The sequence below is a fragment of the Lissotriton vulgaris genome, chromosome 11, assembly GCF_964263255.1.
Source record: "Lissotriton vulgaris chromosome 11, aLisVul1.2, whole genome shotgun sequence".
Classification (NCBI taxonomy): domain Eukaryota; kingdom Metazoa; phylum Chordata; class Amphibia; order Caudata; family Salamandridae; genus Lissotriton; species Lissotriton vulgaris.
In genome coordinates this window covers 941,497,982-941,521,206 of record NC_141699.1, presented here as the reverse complement: position 1 = coordinate 941,521,206, position 23,225 = coordinate 941,497,982, and the positions used below count along the sequence as shown (strand labels likewise).

The 23,225-nt window shown below is 44.4% G+C and overlaps 1 protein-coding gene across 2 annotated transcripts in view; it reads right to left on the bottom strand.

The window, feature by feature from the left end:
* LOC147683718 (uncharacterized) overlaps positions 1 to 21,117 on the bottom strand; it is a 665,741-nt gene extending 644,624 nt beyond the window's left edge. For both annotated transcript variants that reach the window (XM_086944090.1, XM_086944092.1), the window contains exon 1: positions 21,007 to 21,117. The gene's annotated coding sequence lies outside the window, so the exon portion shown is untranslated. The remainder of the gene's footprint in view (positions 1 to 21,006) is intronic.
* Between the last annotated feature and the right edge of the window lie 2,108 nt (positions 21,118 to 23,225).

Sequence of the window (23,225 nt, the reverse complement as noted above, 5' to 3'; positions counted from 1 at the left end):
AAAAAGTGTAAGGCAGAGGGTAAAAATGTAAAAAGTTAAAAAGCCAAAAAAGCGTAGCACGGGGGCCATAGTACCATTGTGTCCATGAAAAGGTTGCCGAGGATCATATCAAGGTAGAAAAACAAGACCCAAAGAAAGGTCTATTCTTATCGTTCTCCAGAACTATTACCTGTATCGGTTTCTATTGTCCTCTGGATATAAAATTATGTAAACCACTTGGGCGAGGATGTGGGCACTGGAAGCCAGTAGGCCTGGAGAAAAAGAAAGACAAGCTGGCTGAAACAGGCAAGAGGCATATAGACCAAAGTGGTCAAGCGCAATGAGGGGTTGCAAGTCAAAAAAGATAGCCTGTGGCCCAGTATCCTAATACAAATTCTGTCTCGACTATAGCATTTACCTTCATTCGTTGCAGAATGTCCTGACAATTAGTAAGGTGCGACATGAGCCTCAATTGTTTTCCATTTGCTGTCTCCCTTCTCTTCCCAATTCATCCAGCTGAAATGTTTTATACCAAAATCTTAATATGTTGACTTTAGTGTTGGAGACATTAGAAAAACGCATTTCAGGTGGTTTAAGAAACCCCTTCACCTGTTGTCATTTTTCGGCTGTCTTTTCAGCAATGTTTTTATTAAATGTGAATTTGGGCCTGCTGTTGTCCATGTTTGTATAGGTTGGTTTTTAGATGCAGGCCTATTTTTAACGATGTCTGTGCAGCATATCTGTCTCGGTCAAATACTGAGTATGTGTATGGTATGTAAATTATTGTGTGTAATCCTCGTTTTTTATAAATAAATCTCACTGTAAATATGTTTGTATTAACAACCCTGAAGAAGTCCCCTTGGGACGAAACGCGTCGGTTGAATGGTGTTAACGATTGAAATAAAGATTTTTGAAAAACAAGAAAAACATCACCTTTCCGGGACTCATTAATAATATTGCTACTTGAAGAACTTTGTGGTGCACCTTTGCGGTTGTTTATTTACCATTCATTTAATGATTGTCCATAAGGGTCATGTGGAAAGTGGGGTTGGTCAAACCCAAAACAATCTATATAACCGCAACTACTTTTGTTCTGATATTTGTTTATGTTTAAATATCCTGCCCAAATGTACATATGATTTGAACCTATCCTGTTTGGAAACACGTCTATGTCTTTTCCTAATTCTAAAACAATTGTAAAAATTAATTAAAATCACCTCATACCTTTGGTCAATTAAGAAATACACCATTTGATAATAAGGGGATTTAGTCATGTTGTTTTAACATTAATGGGAAGTAAATCTGAAATGAGTATAGTCAAACCCCCTCTGGCTCACCCATTTACCCAGGGTATAGCTGGAGTTTGAATAGAAAAATAACCGCTGATATGGAAATATTCCCTAGCCCAAGTTTCCTGCAAACATATAATATGGGTAGATTTAATTATACTTAGCCAATCTGGGTTGTTTAGTTTTTTATTTTACCCCCGCCACATTCCAGCTCTTAATTTTCAATGAATCATTCAGATTACCTACATTGAGGCCTTTCCCCTGGCTACTCTTCTCTTGAACTTTTAATGTCTGTGTGCCTATGCCTTTGACCCCTCTAGAAAGGTCCATGGTCTGATCATGTCGATCCTGATCGACTAACTGGGATAGAGGGGCATATCTATTTGCTGTGGCAATAGGAAGAGGAGATATACCATTTAAGACCTGTTAATTGCCCTGATGTCTTTCTCCCAGGAGTTTAATCCTACCAGAAAATCTACAGGGCTCTGTAACATATGAGGTGGGTCTACTATATCTAAAAGGTCTATAAAAGTAGCCTAAAGGGAGGGCTTCAAATGTACTCCTGCAAATGGTCCTTTGCACCAGGAATTGTAATCATTTTCCAATAATATATGGTCTGGGAAAATTCATAATGATACAGTAACGTGAATTTCGTTTAGGGTGAATTTCCACCCATGGCGTTCTCTTTACATGTACCACTTCTCGAGACAAATCCCCCATCCATCCAGAGTTTAGTTTCAGCCAGTGCCCCAACTTATTTTGTAAATCCATATACTCCTTGGTATCCTCTTTAGGAACCCTTGGCACACCCTTTAATATAACTGTGTATGGGGTACATTCTGGTGGAAGACTGAGGTATCCCTTAGCCACAAATTAACAATTTAGTAAATTTCTTCAGACTAATGGTCTGTTGGACCCTATGCAATTTGGCTTCCGCGTTGAACACAGCACTGAGCTGGCCCTAAATAAATCCACAGAGGAGATTAGAGAGGCCTTGGACCAGGGAGGCTCTGCGATGTGGATCATGCTGGATCTCTTGGCTGCCTTCGACATGGTCCATCATGAAGTTCTGATGGACCGTTTATCCGTAAGTGGTCTTCAAGGCAAGGCCTGGGATCTCTTGAAATCCTTTCTCGTCGATAGGACTCAAACAGTGGACCTGGGCAAAGACAGATCTAGGCCTTTTTGCCTTCCATTTGGGGTGCTGCGGGGGTACAAACTGACTTTGTATGCAGATGACACGCAAATTGTGCTGTCCTTTCAGTGTGGTAAAAAAGCTGAGACTGGATTAAGATGCCATGATGGCAAGCAATTATTGGAGAGGGTGGATCTGCACACCTGTGTTCAGATAAGTTTGTTCAATATTTTTACACCTTTGTGAAGTTTAGCGTGCTCTCTAGTAATAAGGGTGCGTGCCCTGCTCCCTAATCGGTATCAACTGAATAAATATGAGCCCAAGGAAAACCCTGGACTGCTAGAGGCACAACAAATAGGCCATGATGGCAAGCAAGCCATTGCGGGCTGGATGTCTTCAAACTGCCTGAAACTTAATGCAGGCAAAACGGAGGTTATCATATTTGGTAACAACAGTAATCTTTGGATGCCTGATTGGTGGCCAAATGTAATGCACATGCCTCCGGCCCCCACTGAGAAGGCAAAGAATCTGGGGGTGATTGTGGTTTCTAGACTCTCTGTTGGCGACCAGATAAACAGGGTTGTCTCAACTAGCTTCTACCTCCTCAGGATCTTGAGGAAAATAAAACTCCTCCTTCCAGAAGGTAGCCTGAGGACAGTAGTTACAGTGTTTATTTTGTCACAATTGGATTACTGTAATAGTCTCTATTTGAACATCCAAAAGAGACACCTGAACAGGCTCCAGATCGTACAAAATGCGGCAGCCAGGCTGCTAATGGGCACACCCAGGTTTGTCTCGGTGAGGAAGGGACTTCGAGATCTTCATTGACTCCCTGTGAAACAACGTGCACAATTCAAGACCCTTTGCACCATCTTTAAGGCCCTTAAGGGCATCAGTCCTGTTTATCTGAAACAACGCCTACAATGGTACGTTCCCGGAAGAGCATTGCGCTCCTAGGAGGCAAATCAAGTGATTGTTCCCCATGTTAAAAAGGTCAGTTGGGGTGGCGGGAGTTTTTTCAATTGTGTGGCACAGGCTTGGAACAGCTTACCCTTGTACTTCAGAAACTCTACCGAGCTCCTTACCATCAGGAAGGGGCTAAAAACCTGGCTCTTCTCCTGAACAGTTTTGTAATTCCTTGTAACCATGTAGGCAGTGCTCAGCGCCAGGACACCCTAGGGTAACAGTGGGCTTTAGATGTTTTATTAACATAACATACCATAACATCGCATTGGTACTTCCCATTTGTTTTTCCTTGTGGACCTATGTTACTATGATTTGTATTATTTACTAGACCTGTTGGGAGATCAAAAATCTGTGGCACTAAATGATTATGTATTGGGGCTACTTCTTTATTCTGATGTCTCAGGGTGTGCCGAACCCCCACATGTTCTATGTTTGACTCAGTTGTCAGAATTTTCGGGGGAGGGGCCACGAGGTTCGCATTTTACAAACCCGGTCTTTCATTTAATATGCCTTTAGTGGCTGTTATTTTGGAAGTCATGGTGTCCTAACGTAACAGAATTTGGGCAATTTCCTGCCTATTTATGTCCCTAAATATTTCTTTACTACCCTCTAAAAGCTCATCTATGGACGCGTAAGAAGAGGGACAAGAGGCCATATTCTCAGTAACAGGATTGAATTGGCGTACGGTGGGAGTAGATGATTTTATGATGGATTTATGAGGTATGGCAGGCTGAGCCTTAATTTTAGCTCTAGTAGTACTCCTGGATTTTTTTACTCTTAGGTGGACTTACATCAGAATCAAGCTCCAGAGATCTCATGGCCTCCAAAGTTTCATGACTAGGGGCTGGATCTCTTGGCATAATATGGGAGATAAGGTTGAATTTTTGTTTCTCTAGAAGAGCAACCAGAGGGGCAGAAGAAAGGCCTAGTGAGAGCCTTCTTTTAGTCAAATCTATCTCAGCATTTACCTCCCCAGTCTCCCTCTCTAACATGCTACCAATCGCAGTATTTTTGACCACGGGGCACTGAGCATGTGTAACCCCCATTATCCTTCTTTGCCCCAAATTATTGCGTAGGCTACAAGAGGCTAGGAATGCTTATATACACAAAGCCCCAGTATGAAAAATCACATACACGATTTACATGAAAACCAAAAACCTTCCCTAGCACAAAGGTACCAGTCTATACAGGGCACAAGTCGGGGGTAAACGTAGGTGTACGGTGTACGGTGTACACCCACTATTTTCACAGGGTGGAGGACCTCTACCCTGCCAAGAAGTTGGGCCCATTGAAAAATAGGGTAAATTCGTACTGGTGTAATTTGCAAACACTGGGACACATTCAGCAGCGCCTGCACGCTGTAGTCTGCTTTCAATCCGCAATAACGTGCTGGCACTGAGGGGGCTGTAGCATCCTGCTACAAAGAACCACAGACACAGGTTCTTATATCTCAGAGCTTTATTTCTATGCAACTTGTCTCAACCCTGTCCCTACTCTAACTGCCCTCATTCTGTCCTGATTCCTCCTCTTCCCCTCAGCCCACCTAGCTCCGCCCACCCCAGCTACTAGACTGTCAACTATATCACATCTCCCCCCTTCTTAACAAAATGAGCTTAACGTCTTCAGTGTTCGCAATTCTTCAATCCACCACGCGGGTCGGCGGACAGCCTGTTCTTCAAGCCTCAGTAGTGTCGAATCAGTGGTGGGCTTGGTTTTGGTCAATCTTTCCGTTGTCTTAATCAGGGCATTATTGACCACGTTGCGTGTGAACTGTTTACTCTCACACTCCGCAGTCATCATGTTTCCTTCCTGTGGTGTAACTGCTGTTGGTTCAGATGCTCGGTCTCTTTCATGAGTGGATAATGTTCTGGTCCTCTTCTGAGCACCCGCATCTACTTTTACTTCCTTTTGTCTTGTCCGGTCGAGGGCAACACTGTCCTCCAATTCAGGGTCATGTATACCAGACAGTACGGTACTATCTGACGAGACTGTCTTGGTTTGGTTCGATAACTCATTCGCGGCCTCGGGTTGTCTGGCGAACTCGTGGGCCATCTGTGCATAGGCATGTATCTCTCTCATCCGATGATGATCTCTCTCTACTGACACGTCCAGCTTTCTTTGCGGAGTGACTGGCTGGTCCCTTCCCATCCGGTGACTAAGGTCCACTGTCTCTGTTTTCCTTTTGTAGGTCCTTTGAGTCAGCCTCGCGGACCCCTTCAGGGGTGACGGTGTCTGATCTATGTCTGGATATACTTGTGACTGACATGACAGGTTGTCTTGTGGCGTGACTGAGTATTCAGAGACCTTAGTGTGTGACATGTTGCTCTTGACGGGAAGGATGTCCTTTGGTTCCATGGTGCGTTCGGGTGGTTGACGCCATGGCTGTTGTCAGGACCATGACTCGGTCGACTCACGGGATTGAACAGACGTGCTCTCTAGGTCAGAGAAGTCTCTTGTCGACTTCCAGGATCGGACAGACGCGCTCTCTGAACCAGAGGAGTTCCTGGCCATAGACGTGCTTTCTGGGTCAGAGAAGTCTTTTGTCGACTTCCAGGATCGGACGGACGCGCTCTCTGAATCAGAGGAGTTCCTGGCCATACTCCTTTTAAAGCGTTCCTTTGAGAGTGTATCGAGTAACGGATGTCTGAAATGAGTAGGCCGTGACACGTTGTTCTTTGACTCAGGGTTGTCTTTAAGACGCTTCTCCGGGCGCCTTCGTCGACTTGTCTTTGGCGTTGTTTCATTTGAGAAGTTGTTCAACAACCACGTGCTTGTTCTTTGTGTTTGATCTTGAGGTTTTCCATCTTTGCCTTTCTCACATGTCAACGACTTCTTCTCAGTTTCTTCCTTGTCCCAGGTACCATTGATGCGTTGGTCTTTTCCTGTTCGTTGTTGGGGAGGGTCAGTTCGTCTTATGCAACCTATTTCTTCTTCCCACTTATTTGGTGCTCGGACTCCCATGATATGGGTGTGATGTGTTCTCCGGCTGGATGTTCCTTCAGACTCATCTTCACAACTTGGCGAAGAATGTTCCTGCGCCAACTTCCAGTTTTGACCATTTTGATTTCTTCTTCTATAGTTTGTCTTCCTTACTCTCTTGTTGTGCAGGTTGCCTTCTTGTCCAGGAGTGCGATCTGTCCCACTTGACGCTCCCTCCTCGTCAGACTTTGAATGACACCTTGAGGGTGAAGAACTCCTTGAGGTTGTCCTTTGACTGATTGACTCGGAGTGCTCCTTATCACTTTGTCTCTCTCGTTGTCTTTTCACTGGTCTGCCTTCCCTCTCTCTCCTTTTTGTTTTGTGCATTTTCCGAGTTTCATCCGTCCAGGCATCTTGATATGTTGCCTTCAGAGGCAGGTCCTTTGATCTGTCTCTTGCCTTGACGTGTATTCCAATTTCAGCCTTCCTAATGATTTCTTCTAATGACCAATTTCCTCGCAGGATCTTGAGCTTTGTGTCGGGGTTTGCGCAGCCTTCAATTATCCAGAATCGAACTGCGTCCTCATTCGTAAAGGTGTTATAGTGGCAGCCTTGTACCAGGTTTTGCAACTGAATGATGAAAGTTGGCAATGGTTCGCCTGGTTCCTGCCGAGCTGTGTTGAAAGCGATGCGCTCATGATCCACTTCCGCTTGTGCGGAGAGACGGGCACATAGCTTCTCTTGGAGTCTTTCATAGATTTCTGTGTCTTCTTTGGAAAATGTTTTGATTGGGCATCGGCCCTCAGGACCCACCAAATGGAGGAGCAGCATTAGACATTTCCTCTCTCTTTGTTCACCATTGGCGTCCAGGAAGTCACCCAATGTTGCCAGCCATTGGTCCCATTTGAGACACAGACTCCAGGTATCCATCGCACCCCTGGGGGTGGTACTTCAATGCAGGGATTGAACCATTGTGCTACTTCTTCCCCCGCCATGAGAGGAGGATTTTGATGGAATATATTTGCAGGGCACGGGCTGTTCACTCGTCATCTCGTCTTCTTAGCTGATCCTCTTTAGTCGAAACCTGCGGTCTGGTCATGTGCTGGGACGTTGATAATCTTTGCAATCATCACAGTATGTGCCAGTGAATCACTTAGATTTTGTGCGTTCCGAAGTGTCCACCACCCAGCTGCACTGTGCTAGACACAAGGTTCCTTTTCTGTCGAGTCGCATGCTAGTGGCAGGTGGTTATCAACTTTTCTGCGGTGATGCTGGGCACGTTTGACATCTTTGTTCGTTCGGGCGTTCCCTGTGCACTGGCGCAAGTCCTCCAGTCACTTCAGTGAGTGTTGTGCTTGTTTCTGGGACTGTCTTTCGCAGTCTTGCCCTCTTCTGAACTTCGTGCGATTCTGTCCAGCAGCTCCTCTCTTTTACGCTCTTCGGTGTGTGTTCACCATCACCTTTACCCGTTGTTTGCGTTTGCTTGTGCTTGTTTTCTTATTATACTCCTTGCATTTGCTCGTGATTATTGATGTCCACTTGTCGTTTTTACCTGGCTCTTGCATGCATCTGTGCTCGTTTCTTTTCCTCACTTGCGTTGGCCAATGTTTGTTGCATCACCTTTGTAGGTGCTAGTGCTGGTTTGCTGTTTCTCGCCAATGTTTGTTTATTCGCTTTTCCAATGCTTGTTTGTTTCTTTTCGCCACTGCTTGTTGGTTTCTACTCGCCACTGCTGGTTGGTTTCTACTCGCCAATGCTTGTTTGTTGGCTCTTGACAGTGCTTGTTTGTTCTTCGCCAATGCTTGTTTGGTCTTCGCCAATGCTTGATTGGTCTTCGCCAATGCTTGTTTGGTCTTCGCCTATGCTTGTTTCTATTATGTTCGCCAATGCTTGTTGCTAAACTCAGCTCGCCTGACCTCAAAATGGCCACCTACAGTTTGCACAGGGAGGATGTCCCAAAAGTTGCCTGACTCAAAGATGGCCGCCGTAGTTGTCTGCAGGCACTACTTTCTCTCTCTGCACTCGACCCGATTCTTCACACAGAACTCACCGCCAGTTGCTTCCAGGGTCAGCATACTCCAGATTTGGCTCCCTCTGGTCACTGCTACAGTCAGGTGAGGTTGGGGTGGGCTCCCGCCTTACTTTGCAGGGTCCTTCGGCGGAGGCGTGCCAAAACCCACGCATCCGGCGTGAGGTTTTCCGACGTCGGAGCTCACTCGGGCTCCAATTTCACTGCGCTCAGCAGCGCTTGGCAGGAGACCTTCGTGGGGGCAGTAGACCTTCGTGGGGGCGATGCCCTTCACCCTGAGGCACTTTCCTTCCACCTTTGGGGATTGGCAGAGTCGGAGTGGGCTCCCGACTTCTGTTTCGTTGGGGCATGCCAAATTACACGCATCAAGCGTGAGTCTCGTTTTCGCGCGATTAAGCGTTTCTTTTTCCCGAAGCTCTGGCGCTCGTTTCTCCGGTTCCTTCGGGCCCCTGTCAATCCCCTGGCTCTGGGGAGAGGGTCACTCACTGCTGGCCTTTCTTCTTTAGGCGGCAGTACGGCTCCACACAGCAGCGCTCTTCTTCTTTGAATACTGCACAGGACAGGGTGCTCTTAATAGGGTTCTGTGGGCATTGGACATGCCCATCCCATCCTCGTCGCCAGTTGTAGCATCCTGCTACAAAGAACCACAGACAGAGGTTCTTATATCTCAGAGCTTTATTTCTATGCAACTTGTCTCAACCCTGTCCCTACTCTAACTGCCCTCATTCTGTCCTGATTCCTCCTCTTCCCCTCAGCCCACCTAGCTCCGCCCACCCCAGCTACTAGACTGTCAACTATATTACAGGGGCTTTCCTATTTAAGACTCCTGCTGGGCCCATGACAAAGGCCGAATCTGAGGAGTCATCAGGTCTCCTTTTGTTCGAGTCTCCTGGCCGGGAGCAGTCAACGCCTCACACCTAGATGCAAATGCAGCAGAGGGGAAACAAATGCTCACACCTTGTTAGCACTTCACACATACTTAAGAAAGGCAGCTTCTCACTGTGTTCAGGCTCTGTTTAGGAGATATGCATGCCCTGTAAGAATGTCAGATGTGTTGGTCTTTCCGAGTATTTACACACAAAAAATAGCATTTATATAGTGCTTACTTCCCCTGAGGAGGCATTGTAATAATTTAAATATCACAATTTTTTCTTGTAAAGCACTATATGTAGAGGAAGTTTACGCTATCAAAAGGCAACAATGTTTTATGAGTACCTTACAAAATTGAGAATCTTCTGTCTAATTCAGGAGGGTTTCCCTGTATACCCGAAATGTGCTCCAATTTACTCATGATAGACATGTTAAACATATATGGGAGGGCTTAAGATCTGATGTCACTTCTTACGATGCCACTTCCTGTGATGTCATGCGCCGTGATGTCACTTGCATACTGATTAACTAGGTAAGTCCCACCACTTCTTTTTTTAGGACTTGTGCACTGAGTCTATATAGTCTTACTCTGAATAGAACCAGTTAGGGACCAGCCCAGCCTCCTTTGGCTGCAGACAGGCACAGATGGGCCAACCTTTTGTCTGGGCTTCGCCCGGGCAGGTCTTGCGCTGCTGAGATGAGGCACAGGTGACAGCTAGAGGTAGTTGTGGGATTCTGAGCCCCCAGTGGTGGCAAAGTCTATTACAATGCCGCCCCAACAAGGGGGAAGACTCCTCCTCGTACTGCAAGAAAGACTGGACCGGTCTTATTCATCTGTACATGTTTAATAAAGTTTTTTTTAATGCAAAATTATTCACTTTTGTTTCTCAAGTTCATAGTTTCAATTATAACACTTTGTTTTCATAGTTGCAAGAATCTTTGACATAAATATCCAATGCATATTTCATCAAGTTATATATCCCAATGCATTTCGGGCTTTACTTCAGCCCTTCGTCAGGGGATTGCTCTACAGGAAAAAGAAAGAGGTGGCTGTCAGCCAGTGTACTTAGGATGTTACGTGCTAAATAATCATCATGCAAGGTGTGTTGGTAACTGCTAATAGCGAACTGGCTGTGGTTTCTAGTAACTTACATGCGTTTTATAAGAAGTGAAGGAACAGTGGAAAAATCGTGACTAACTTCGGTATTCGAGTGTTTAAAAGTATTGTGATAGTGTTAAGAAACGTGTATCCCAGATATAAGAAACTTAGTGCTCGAATTTACAAACAAAACGAGTGCAATGAATGCCATGCTTCCCAGTATTGTGCCAACATGCTAGTTATTTGTTCGGTAACTCACTGTTACGATGACATTATCCATTCGTGAACCTAAAAGGTTGCAAAAGTGTGCGCAAATGATTAGCGCTAATTCGTTCAAACTCGGTTGATTTACAAAAGAATGTCCTCATTTCGAGGTACTTACGAAGATATAAGAAAGGCTCCACATAGATATCCGTGCTGCATCCGTGAGTGAACCCGTTTGGAGAAACTCTGTGTAACTACAGATATAGACATAAAGGATGGACTGGACCCGTGATAACGGGCGCCATCTTAGAGTGGTGAAAGTGCTCATTAGTTTGACTGCTACCTAGATGTTAACAGGAAGCGTAAATACAGAGCAGATGGGTGACCATAGACTTTTGTGGCTGTTGTATGTTGTTTATAAGTGAGAAAAACATCAGAGTTACAAAAAATGAGGAAAATATTTGTAAATAATACCATTAAGTTAACAAAAATACATTAAAAAACCAAATGTATTGTTCATCTATTCCCTCAAGCATGTATAATCACAGGTAATATGAGAAATCACAAGTAACATATGAATTCCATCCTATCATTCAACCCATGTGGTTGCATCGTCGCCATGTAGCGGATCCAGTAGTTTTCACGTTTCAACAATGTGTTTTTGTCCCTCGAAAAGCAAGACTGCCCGCAAGATAGCAAACATCCACAACAGCTTCAACGCCACGACCGCCCCAACAAACACAGAGACCTCTGCCCCCACGACCACCAGCAGCACCAACCGCACACTCTCCTGGACCAACATCAACGACAACGACACCATCACGTTCATGAACACCATCCACTCCGGATCTCCGTCAGACCCATGCCCACACCACATCTTCAAGAAAGCCAGCGCAACCATCACACCCCATCTCCGGAAAGTCATCAACATCTCCTTCGAGACAGCAACCTTCCCGGAGAGCTGGAAGCACGCTGAGCTCAGCGCCTTACTCAAGAAACCCAAGGCGGATCCCAAGGACCTCAAGAACTTCCGGCACATCCCCCTGCTCCCGTTCCCGGTGAAGATCATCGAGAAGATCGTCAACAAACAACTGACCTGCTACCTCGAGGAGAACAGCATCCTGTACCCTTCCCAGTCCAACAGTGCCCCTCATCTTTACGTAGCCCCTCTCTCATATGCATTTCATTTTTTGTATAGCGCTGCTCATATCAGTGTAGTGTGCGTCAGTACTTTACATCACACACACATTATACAGAGACGATGAATCATACAAGTATGTAAATCAGCCTATAGGGAATGTCACATAAGCCAATGAGGATTACAAGGTGTATGAATCACATGTCATCCATACTGGTGGGCAGTATATTTTAAAAGGGTTTGGCATAGGGAAACACAACCTTAGGATTTAAAGACTATTCTATGGGGGTCAGGTTTACTGATGAAAATGTATATTTGTCAAAACAACATTAGAATAATGAAAGACTGGGGGAGTTCTAACTATATCACAAAACAAAAAAAGCGAAGTTCTAACTATACATTCATGTTTGTAGGCAGCTCATCGATGACAGTTCATAGGTCACTGTCCTATGATACGATTGTAACTTCTGAACTCCAAGTAACACAAGGATCTCTGTGACAAAGGCAGTAACCCACTGAGCTATCCAGATACAATACAGTTCATCTGCATTTAAAAACTACTAACAAACAAATGATTGCTCTCCAGAAGGATCATTAATCACCAGCGTTATCTGGGCATTTTGCATTATCTTATTGCTGTCCTGCATCGGCCATGATAAAGATAAAAACTGTTTAAATGAAGCTAACACGAAGTATGTGTCCTGCAGGGCCTGTGCAGATTTTAAAAAGCAAAAAATGTAGTAACACATTCTCTTACGTACTCTATTAGTCAAGCATTGTGTCACAGCCTGATGTGATAAGCCACTGCAAGGGTTAGGAAAGGTGACTAAGAATAAACAAACTTCTTTTCGCCTGAGCTGCATAGAAAAAGAAATATCAACGCAGCAGGACAGTAGGCAAAGGTTACCAAAGGTTACCAGTGTCAAAGAAAGGATTTGTCACCTTTCGCCATGCCGAGATGAAGGAGTGAAAAAAGTAAACCAAGCCTCGTTAAATGTTAATGGTCTTTAAAGACCTGTGAAGTACTCCGGTGGGGGGCTGCGATAATCTCTAAAACTGTGTGTGTGTGTGTGCGCCCGGGAAAGCTGCCTCGGCCCGGGCTGACATACACGACCTGCGCGTTGCGCGCCTGCCTTCCAGGCCACACTGCTGAGGGCCAAGGCTCCTGTTTGGCTAGAACCGGGCCTGCTGCGACTTCTGCATGGCTTGTCACAAACGTTGTCTGTTGTAGGTGACCCAATCAGAAAGGTGTGTTTGAACGTCATACTCCGTGACCGTGGAAGCCACTGCAAGCCTAAGCGGTCAAGCCTGCTTAACACACACTGAAAATGCCCCCCCGGCGCCCCTCTTCAGAGGCAATATATCCTCTGGCAGGGGCTCCCTGGGGGGTGCCAGGAAGCGCTCGGTTTGACTGCTAAGCACAAGAGCAGTGATAAGGGTCAGGGGCGCCACGCCCCAGCTCTTTGCCTTTTAGTGGGGGCTCGCTGGGATGCATGTTCGATATTAACTCTCCCTTATCTCGGCTTCTGCTGATAACGGGTTTCTTTTCTTCTTGAAGGGAATCTAACAGCAGGACGTATAGTGTTTTTATTCTGTTTGTGGCCCTCTGATGTTTTAAGAGGGGGAGGGGGGGCGGCAGTGAGAGAAGGAGAGAAGTGTTGACAGATCCTATTCAATCAGACACCCCAGGATATAGCGGCTTTTGTAAAAATGCCGCGCGATTTCTACAAAAGTGCCGATTTCGCGGGCACTTGTGTAAAAATCGCGGCATTTTTATAAAAGTGCCGATTTCGCGGCAAATCGCGAAATCGCGAAATCCTGGAGAGTCTGGTAAGTACCTCGAAATGAGGGCATTCTTTTGTAAATCAACCGAGTTTGAACGAATTAGCGATAATCATATGCGCACACTTTTGCAACCTTTTAGGTTCACGAACGGATAATGTCATCGTAACAGTGAGTTACCGAACAAATAACTAGCACGTTGGCACAATACTGGGAAGAATGGCGTTCATTGCACTTGTTTTGTTTGTAAATTCAAGCACTAAGTTTCTTATATCCGGGATACACGTTTCTTAACACTATCACAATACTTTTAAACACTCGAATAACGAAGTTAGTCACGATTTTTCCACTGTTCCTTCACTTCTTATAACACGCATGTAAGTTACTAGAAACCACAGCCAGTTCGCTATTAGCAGTTACCAACACACCTTGCCTGATGATTATTTAGCACGTAACATCCTAAGTACACTGGCTGACAGCCACCTCTTTCTTTTTCCTGTAGAGCAATCCCCTGACGAAGGGCTGAAGTAAAGCCCGAAATGCATTGGGATATATAACTTGACGATATATGCATTGGATATTTATGTCAAGGATTCTTGCAACTATGAAAACAAAGTGTTATAATTGAAACTATGAACTTGAGAAACAAAAGTGAATCATTTTGCATTAAAAAAAAACTTTATTAAACATGTACAGATGAATAAGACCGGTCCAGTCTTTCTTGCAGTGCGAGGAGGAGTCTTCCCCCTTGTTGGGGCAGCATTGTAATAGACTTTGATACATAACACGCTGTAAGGCACAGACAGCGATACCTCATCAGTACGCCACAAACCATTATACGGATCACCATCTTTCAACTGAGCGGTGCAAGTCCCACCTACAATCTTTGCTAGTACACTTCTTCTGTCCACGGGACTGTGCACGCCACTAGAATAAAAATGAATTACGAAACTGTATCTAACATGACAGATCTTAAAGCGGACACTTTCGCTTTTACAACTGAGGACGCCAGTAAGATCTATGGCATGATTCAAGAAGACATCGCACCAACTGCTAATGCACGTAGCGTAGAAAGCAATATAAAATAACTACTCTACTTGTTGAAGAAAGAGTCTAACCAAAAACTTCATGCAAGCACACTTGTGCGGTATCATCGGGCCCAGCGGATCCCTAGAGGCCTGAGGGTCCCATTGAAACCCTTGTTATGTAAAAACAACACGAGGTTTGTTGAGCGATGGTATGCCATCCTCAACAAATTCTCGTTAGATTTAATTCTCCTCATTATAGAGGAACTTTCCAAATCCCTGGAAGAATTGGCTACAGAAATCAAGAATATCAATACAGAATTGACCAATGCCATGGAAGCCGCAGAACTAACTAAAATGTTGGAAGATATCAATGTGCAGCTGGAGAAACACACCCGAGAAACACAAGAACGTAAAATACGGATATTTAAACGTGATACGATTGACTATAAGCTCGGCGAGGTGTACACGTGGGCTGAAGTGTACGCCCGCCGACGCCCCAATAGATCATACAATCCATACTCAGAAAATGAGACCTCATCATCGGAAGGAGACACCAGGACCCAGGCAAAACAGGGAACAACCCGTACAGACCAGCAGCAACAACAAGTCGGTCCATCCAGCTCCGCGGTTCATTTATTGGAACGAGGCCCAGGACAACAGTCCGACCCAGGCGGGGCAAAACCCGCAGAGGTGGAAAAAATACCAGGAGGTGGAAAAAACACCAGTCGAACCAGAGAAGAAGAAAGGCTCACGCAAGAAGTAATGGATCCAAATAATTTGGTTATCCATGTTTCATCATATCAGTTAACTCGAGAGGAGACCCTCACCCTTCAGAAAGGCCAATCATTTGTTCCCACCACACGCACAAACAGTTTGGAACTGGAGGTCAGTGCCTTCAAATTGATACGTAACATACGGTTACGTCATTATTTTCAAAACATTGTGTCTACGTCCACAACAGAAGTAGATATCTTGAGAGGTCTTCGCCCCAAAAGTACATTTTTGGCTTCACAAAGTCATAAAATCATAGATACTTTTGAAAACCTAATCAAACACGAAATATTGACTCTTCCGTTTCAATCTACCATCAAACGAAGCAATCTCTCTAAAAAAGAGAAAAACATTCTACAAAAATTGGCGAACAACACATCCATAGTGTGTCAAACGGCCGACAAAGGGGGAGCCTTAGTTATCATGGATGCAACATACTACCATGAACAAATTTTGGAACACACATCAGACATCAATACGTATGCTCCTCTCCAAATGGATCCTACCCGTGAATACACTGATATTTTAAACCAAATCATTCAATAAGCATTCGACAATGGCACCATCAAGGAGAAAGTAAAACGATAGCTGGCTCCAAATAATCCAACAGCACCAATCATGTACATGGTGCCAAAAATACATAAGCATCCAACAAAGCCTCCATTTCGACCTATAGTGTCGACAAAAGGAAGTATACACGAAACCATCGGTAAATTTATCGACAAATATCTTCAGCCCTTTGTTCTTGACTCAGGATCATACATACGTGACACCGCCGATTTTTTGGTAAAATTGAACACCTGCACTGAACAGTTGGAAGAACAGGAATTGCTATTATGCACAGTAGATGTACGTTCATTGTACACATCCATACCTCAAGACTTGGGTATAGAAGCAGTGGAAAAAGTCCTCACAAAATCTTCATTGGACGCAGATCTTCAAGTGTTCTTAATGGAATTACTTGTATTTACACTCTATCACAGTTATTTTACCGTTGATGGCAACTGGTTTCACCAACTATGCTGTACTTCCATGGGCAATTGTGCGGCTCCATCTTATGCCAATACGTTTCTGAAAGTATTTGAAGAGACACATTCTAGACAGTCACCCCTTGAAGAGACATGGCAAATTATATCTCAGGTTCATTGACGATATTTTTATACTTTGGGCAGGCACCAGCAATAGTCTTCTGGACTTTTTGAATAACTGGAATCATATCAATGATCGTATCCAATTCACTTGGGATTATGATGACAAAACCATCCATTTCCTGGTTGTAGCAGTACACAGACAAGATGGCAAAATCTCAACCACGATTTTTCAAAAACCCACTGATCGCAACTCAATATTGCATTTCAAAAGCTTTCACCGATCTGGTCTCAGACTCAATCTGCCAAATTCTCAGTTATTAAGAGTTAAACGCATCGTGTCTTCCACAGCAGAGAGTGAAAATCAGCAACGACTCACATTGGAAAGATTTCAAGCACGAGGGTACCCTCAGGAAATCCTAGAAAAGGCAGCCGCCCGATGCAAGAAGGCGAATCGTAGCGAATTACTACGTATTAAACCTAAAACTGAGAACACACGCATGGTAGTTGTGTCTAAATACACTATCACCAGCAATCAATTTCGTGAAATGATCCTGAAACATTGGCCACTTTTGAGCACAGAACCGGAATTCCGAAACATTTTTGCGCAAACACCCATATTTGCCTACACTAGAGGACGCAACCTCAAAGAAATACTAAGAAGACCAAGGGATCACACAGAGCAACAAGCATACAAGGGACTTTTGCCTTGTTATAACTGCAGCAACTGCAACAACATCATACCAGGGAACTATACCAATCACCCCATGAAAGGACACAAAGTAAAACTGAAAGTCAATGCCACATGTAACTCTTCTAATGTAATTTGCATGCTCAAGTGTCCCTGTGGTTCCTGCTACATAGGCCACACGGAGAGAAAGATCCGAACACGTATTTTGGAGCACAAAAGCAATATTCGGACAAAAAATGTGAAATCTACAGTGGCAACGCATTTTATGGAAAAAAAATCACACGGTGGCCCAATTGAAATACTTGATTTTGGAACAAATCCAACCCACCAGACATAACAAAAACATATTGTTGAAACGTGAAAACTACTGGATCCGCTACATGGCGACAATGCAACCACATGGATTGAATGATAGGATGGAATTCCTATGTTACTTGTGATTTCTCATATTTCCTGTGATTATACATGCTTTAGGGAATAGATGAACAATACATTTATTTTTTTAATGTATTTTTGTTAACTTAATGGTATTATTTACAAATATTTTCCACATTTTTTGTAACTCTGATGTTTTTCTCACTTATACACAACATACAAAATCCACAAAAGTCTATGGTCACCCATCTGCTCTGTATTTACGCTTCCTGTTAACATCTAGGTAGCAGTCATACTAATGAGCACTTTCACCACTCTAAGATGGCGCCCGTTATCACGGGTCCAGTCCATCCTATATGTCTATATCTGTAGTTACACGGAGTTTCTCCAAACGGGTTCACTCACGGATATCGATGCGGGGCCTTTTATTATATCTTCGTAAGTACCTCGAAATGAGGACATTCTTTTGTAAATCAACCGAGTTTGAACGAATTAGCGCTAATCATTTGCGCACACTTTTGCAACCTTTTAGGTTCACGAACGGATAATGTCATCGTAACAGTGAGTTACCGAACAAATAACTAGCACGTTGGCACAATACTGGGAAGCATGGCGTTCATTGCACTCGTTTGTTTGTAAATTCGAGCACTAAGTTTCTTATATCCGGGATACACGTTTCTTAACACTATCACAATACTTTTAAACACTCGCATACCGAAGTTAGTCACGATTTTTCCACTGTTCCTTCACTTCTTATAACACGCATGTAAGTTACTAGAAACCACAGCCAGTTCGCTATTAGCAGTTACCAACACACCTTGCATGATGATTATTTAGCACGTAACATCCTAAGTACACTCGCTGACAGCCACCTCTTTCTTTTTCCTGTAGAGCAATCCCCTGACGAAGGGCTGAAGTAAAGCCCGAAATGCATTGGGATATATAACTTGACGATTTATGCATTGGATATTTATGTCAAAGATTCTTGCCACTATGAAAACAAAGTGTTATAATTGAAACTATGAACTTGAGAAACAAAAGTGAATCATTTAGCATTAAAAAAAATCGTTATTAAGCATGTACAGATGAATAAGACCGGTCCAGTCTTTCTTGCAGTGCGAGGAGGAGTCTTACCCCTTGTTGGGGCAGCATTGTAATAGACTTTGATACATAACACGCTGTAAGGCACAGACATCGATACCTCATCAGCTCGCCACAAACCATTATACGGATCACCATCTTTCAAATGAGCGGTGCAAGTCCCACCTACAATCTTTGTTACCCCCAGTGGTGGCGGCATAGTCCATAGCGGCTTTGAACCAGCGGGGCAGCATGGATCCCCAGTGTTGGCAGGCAAAATCTCAGCCCCAAAATGAAAACAGCAACAGGTGAAACAGAGCCCCCCTGCAAGAGACTGCAGCACACATTTTATGTTGTTGAGATGAGGCACAGGTGAGAGCCAGAGGGAGTTGTGGGATTCTGAGTCCCCAGCGGCGATGACATAGAACGCAGCCGCTCACCTCTGAGCCGCTTTGGAGCAGCGGGCAGCACGTAACACCACAGTGTTGACAGCAGCGTCGGATTGGTTATACGGGCACTCAGGCCATGCCCGAGGGGTCGGTTCCGAATTCCAGCTGTGGGCTGCTGGGGGACCAATGTGGGCGGATTCTGGGTTGTTAGATGCCGCCAGCAGCCCAGTGGGTGCCTGAGTGGCCTTTCAGGAGGTAGATGGGCGTCCATTACCTCCCTTTTATTAATGGCAGAGGTGTCACTCCCTTTCTCTCGCTGTGCCGGCCCATTAATGTGTGCGTATTGAGCAGGGCAGGGGGCCTGAGCAAAAGTGGCCTCACTTATTTTCAGGTGTGTTTCACCAGTGTACACTAATCCGTGCATTTTTTTAAAATCCCCCCTCCCTCCCTTTTTTTATAAAAATTTGGCGTAGCAGTGTTTTGCGGAAAGGCAATATGCAAATGTGGGCCACTTTTTTTTACTGCGCCCGGGCCGATTTTTAATCCCCAATCCAACCCTGGTTGACAGGCAAAATCTCAGCCACAAAATGAAAACAGCAACAGGTGAAACACATCCCCCATGACATGTTCTATAACATCATTGATAACATAGCTGCAAGATCTGCAATTACATCGTAAACGAGCTGTGCCTGGCGGGCGTGAGAAAGAGAAATCACGCGAAAGGGTTAATGAGTGGGAAGAGGAAGAACTAAAAACAGTGACAAAGGGACACAGCTAGGGTCAGAAAGAACCTGAGAAAGAACCTGCAAGAGTGAGATCAAGAAGAGGGACTGTCTGGTGGTTGATTAAAGAGGCACAAGTTGAAATCAAGCCTGCATTCTTGAGCTTCAGAGCAAAATACTGAAGTCTGACAGTTATTTGTTTACACATTAAGCACAGCAAAGTTTTAACCGAGTTTGTGGGAAGGAGAGAGAAAGTAGAGCAAGAAAAATATGAGAAACAAAGAAAAAGAGGGAGAGAACGCATAGGATAATAGAGATGTAATGGAGCTAAAGAGTGAAAGTAAAAGAGAAGAAAGGTGAAACGAGAGATGGGGAGGGAGAAAAAGAGAGCGAAGGGAGAATGTCAACCTTTTTAGACAGAGGAGGAAGTAAGAGGTAAAAGAAGAAAGAGAGATAAACTAAGACAATGTCAGGGGAGGGAAAGAGGAGCGAAGGAAAGTGGGTGGAAAAGAAAAATGAGACAGACAATGGAACATTCATGTAACATCTTTCATGGCTCGGCTTCGGCTCTCAGAGTAGGCTACACTCCTGGGTTCACCCTTCCAATGAATTCTCTGGCTTCTCCATCCCAATTTTCCAAAAGGAAATGTCAATATTTTAGGCTTCTGCACGTCATACAACCTAGTGCCAAGAAGCCTCTATAGAAGCACTTTATTCAGGGCTTTAAGTGGGCCGGGTCTCACCAGTACTGACTCCGGCAGTTTATTAAAGGGGGTCTGGAAACGGGCCCTAACGGGCTGTTTTGTGCCCTGGCGGTCCGTTTTTTCCCGGACTGCAGTGACAGCAGGCACATCGATGTAGGCTACTCACAAAGTGGAGAAGTTAAGGCATGACGTCATGCCAGGTGAGCGTTGTAGACGAAGGGAAATCCTTTAAAGAGAGTCATTTTCTCTCCGGATTTCCCTTCTCTTTTTGAAACTCAGGAGCCGCAACATTGTCGCGGTGTCACCAGGGCTTTAAGTGGAAGCTTTTTCAAGATTATATACAAGCAATAGTAGCAGCTTATTTATTTTATGCAACTAACAACCATTGACAAAGCCAACAGCCCTGCCTTGTAGGTATGATCTTCCTTGTTGTATCGTGATGCAATGACAGAAACAGCAAAATACTAGTCGGGCGGCACACTATGCTAAACACAGATTTAAGCTTACGTGTTTTAAGCCACGCCCTTAATTACATTGGCCGCGCCCCTTTGAGAGGACCCCACCAGTATTTTCATCCCATTTAAAACCCTGGCTTTATTAATGTCAATGTACAAAGAATTTATGGCATTGTCAGAACCCAATGCAGAAATCCTTACACTCCAAACACCGAACATTTAAATTCCAATTCACATTATTAATAGCGGGCGCTGTGGGGGAGGGGCCAAGTAACAAAAGTAGTCCAACTTACCTAGTAAATGCGAAAACAGCGCTGGCGTGTCCGGTATCCCGCACGTGCTCCTCCTCACGGCTATTCACTGAGTGGTTAGATTCAGACAAGGGGGGAAGATGAAAGCAGTTCAGAGTCCAGAGCGTTACTGAAGCTTTTTTATTTTTCTGCAATTAATTATTACAAATTCAAATCCGTGTGTTGGTTGAGTTGAATCCTTAGCAAAATCTCCTTAGCAGGACAAATCTGAATTGCAACTCGCCGATTTCGGGGGGTGCGCGGGTGGACTCCGCTTTTAAAATTTGAACGATCACGTGTGTCGAAAGGCACGCATGAAATCAAGGGAGCTAAGCATGACGGAGAAACGAAAGAAACAAAGACGTTATTTCCAATTACTTGCGTACGTTGGCCAAATGTGACGTCTTTTCCTTATAATGTTTAAAATAAATATTTATGCTTTAATGTGACGTTTAAAACGTGTTTTTTATTTAAACTAAACATTCCCACAATCCACCACTCTGGTGCACATCAGCTCTCTGGAGAAGACTGTTTCCAAGTGACACTCCTTCTGCTTTGCCAAACAGCAAACGTTATATTAAACCCTGCTCACGCGCATGAAATATTGGATATAAAGGATGAATGTTGGAACCTATTGAAACAAATGGCTATCTTGCAGATGGGTATTCAATTTAGAGCAAGCATTGACAAAAAAGGTGTGTATGTATAGGGCAGTGCTTTAAATGGGCCGGTACTCACCGGTACTGAGTACCGGCACTTCTGAATTTTCAGGCCCTCAGTACCGGCACTTTTTCATTAGTCAGAGAGAGTACCGGTACCCTGTTAAAATGGACTGCAGACTCCAGTTATGTCTCTCCTGTTGACAGAATAGATGACGCTCTCAGGAGCTTGTAAAGGCACCAAGCCTCTTACAGAGTGATTCCAGCAGGGTCCATGTGAATGGCCTGAGACAGCAGGGATCTAATAGGGCCTGCCTTGCGTCACGCTGTGATTAACAGTGCAGGATCTAGACAGACCCTTCCCTGTTGATCACATGCGCAACGACAGTTCAGCTGAAAGTGCTTTAGCCTCACCCCCGCCCCTCTCAATCAGGTGTGTAAATGGGTTCAGAAGACAGCCAAAGCCGGTTTTCTTTGCATTTTTTTTGTTCAGGACAGGAGCTGCTTCTCTTTGTGAGCCCCTCCAACATTAATCACCGTGTTAATAAAGTAATTTGCATAATCCAAGTGCCTTCTTCCGTGTCTGTGCCCCCCCATGATAATCATCTATAGTTTACATTTTTTTATTCCGTTTGCATATGCATATGATGTCTGGCACGTCCCGTGGATACGTCTTGTTAATAAAGTAATTAGCATAATCCAAGTGCCTTCTTCCGTGTTCGTGCCCCCCCATGATTATTATCTACAGTTGAAATTGTTATCCCGTTTGGCCCCATCCCGTGGATACATCTTGTTAATATGTCATTTGAATGATTCAGTGACCTCATCATGTCGTGCTGTCATCTTCCATGTTTGCGCATCCCATCTCCCATGGCTAATAGTTTTAAATGTGATCCCGGTTATAAAGTAATTGGCATGATTCCGTGACGTCATCATGTCGTGCTGTCATCTTCCGTGTTCTAGCATCCCATCTCCCATGGCTAATATTTTCAAATTTGCATTCTATTTGCATAATCCAAGTGCCTTCTTCCGTGTTCGTGCCCTCCCATGATAATTATCTACAGTTGAAATGTTTATCCCGTTTGGGCCGTCCCGTGGATACGTCTTGTCAATAAAGTAATTTGAATAATTCCGTGACGTCATCATGTCGTGCTGTCATCTTCCATGTTTGCGCATCCCATCTCCCATGGCTAATAGTTTTAAATGTGATCCCGGTTATAAAGTAATTGGTATAATTCAGTGACGTCATCATGTCGTGCTGTGATCCACCCATACACACAGATAGATACAGACGGACAGACACACCAACACACACAGACACACGCACACCCAGACACACGCACACCCACACACACACCCAGACGCACACAGACAGATGTACACAGACACACACACACTGCAGAACAAAATACTGGCCAGATGGCAAACTTAGGGGATGAGTACAGAATGGAGGGGAGAAAAGGAGACAAGTAGGGAAATAAACAGTGAGGAAATTGAAGACTTGTGGAGAGAGTAAGCAAAAGGTGGGAAGAAGAGAAGCAGAACTAGGGAGATAAGCTTAGA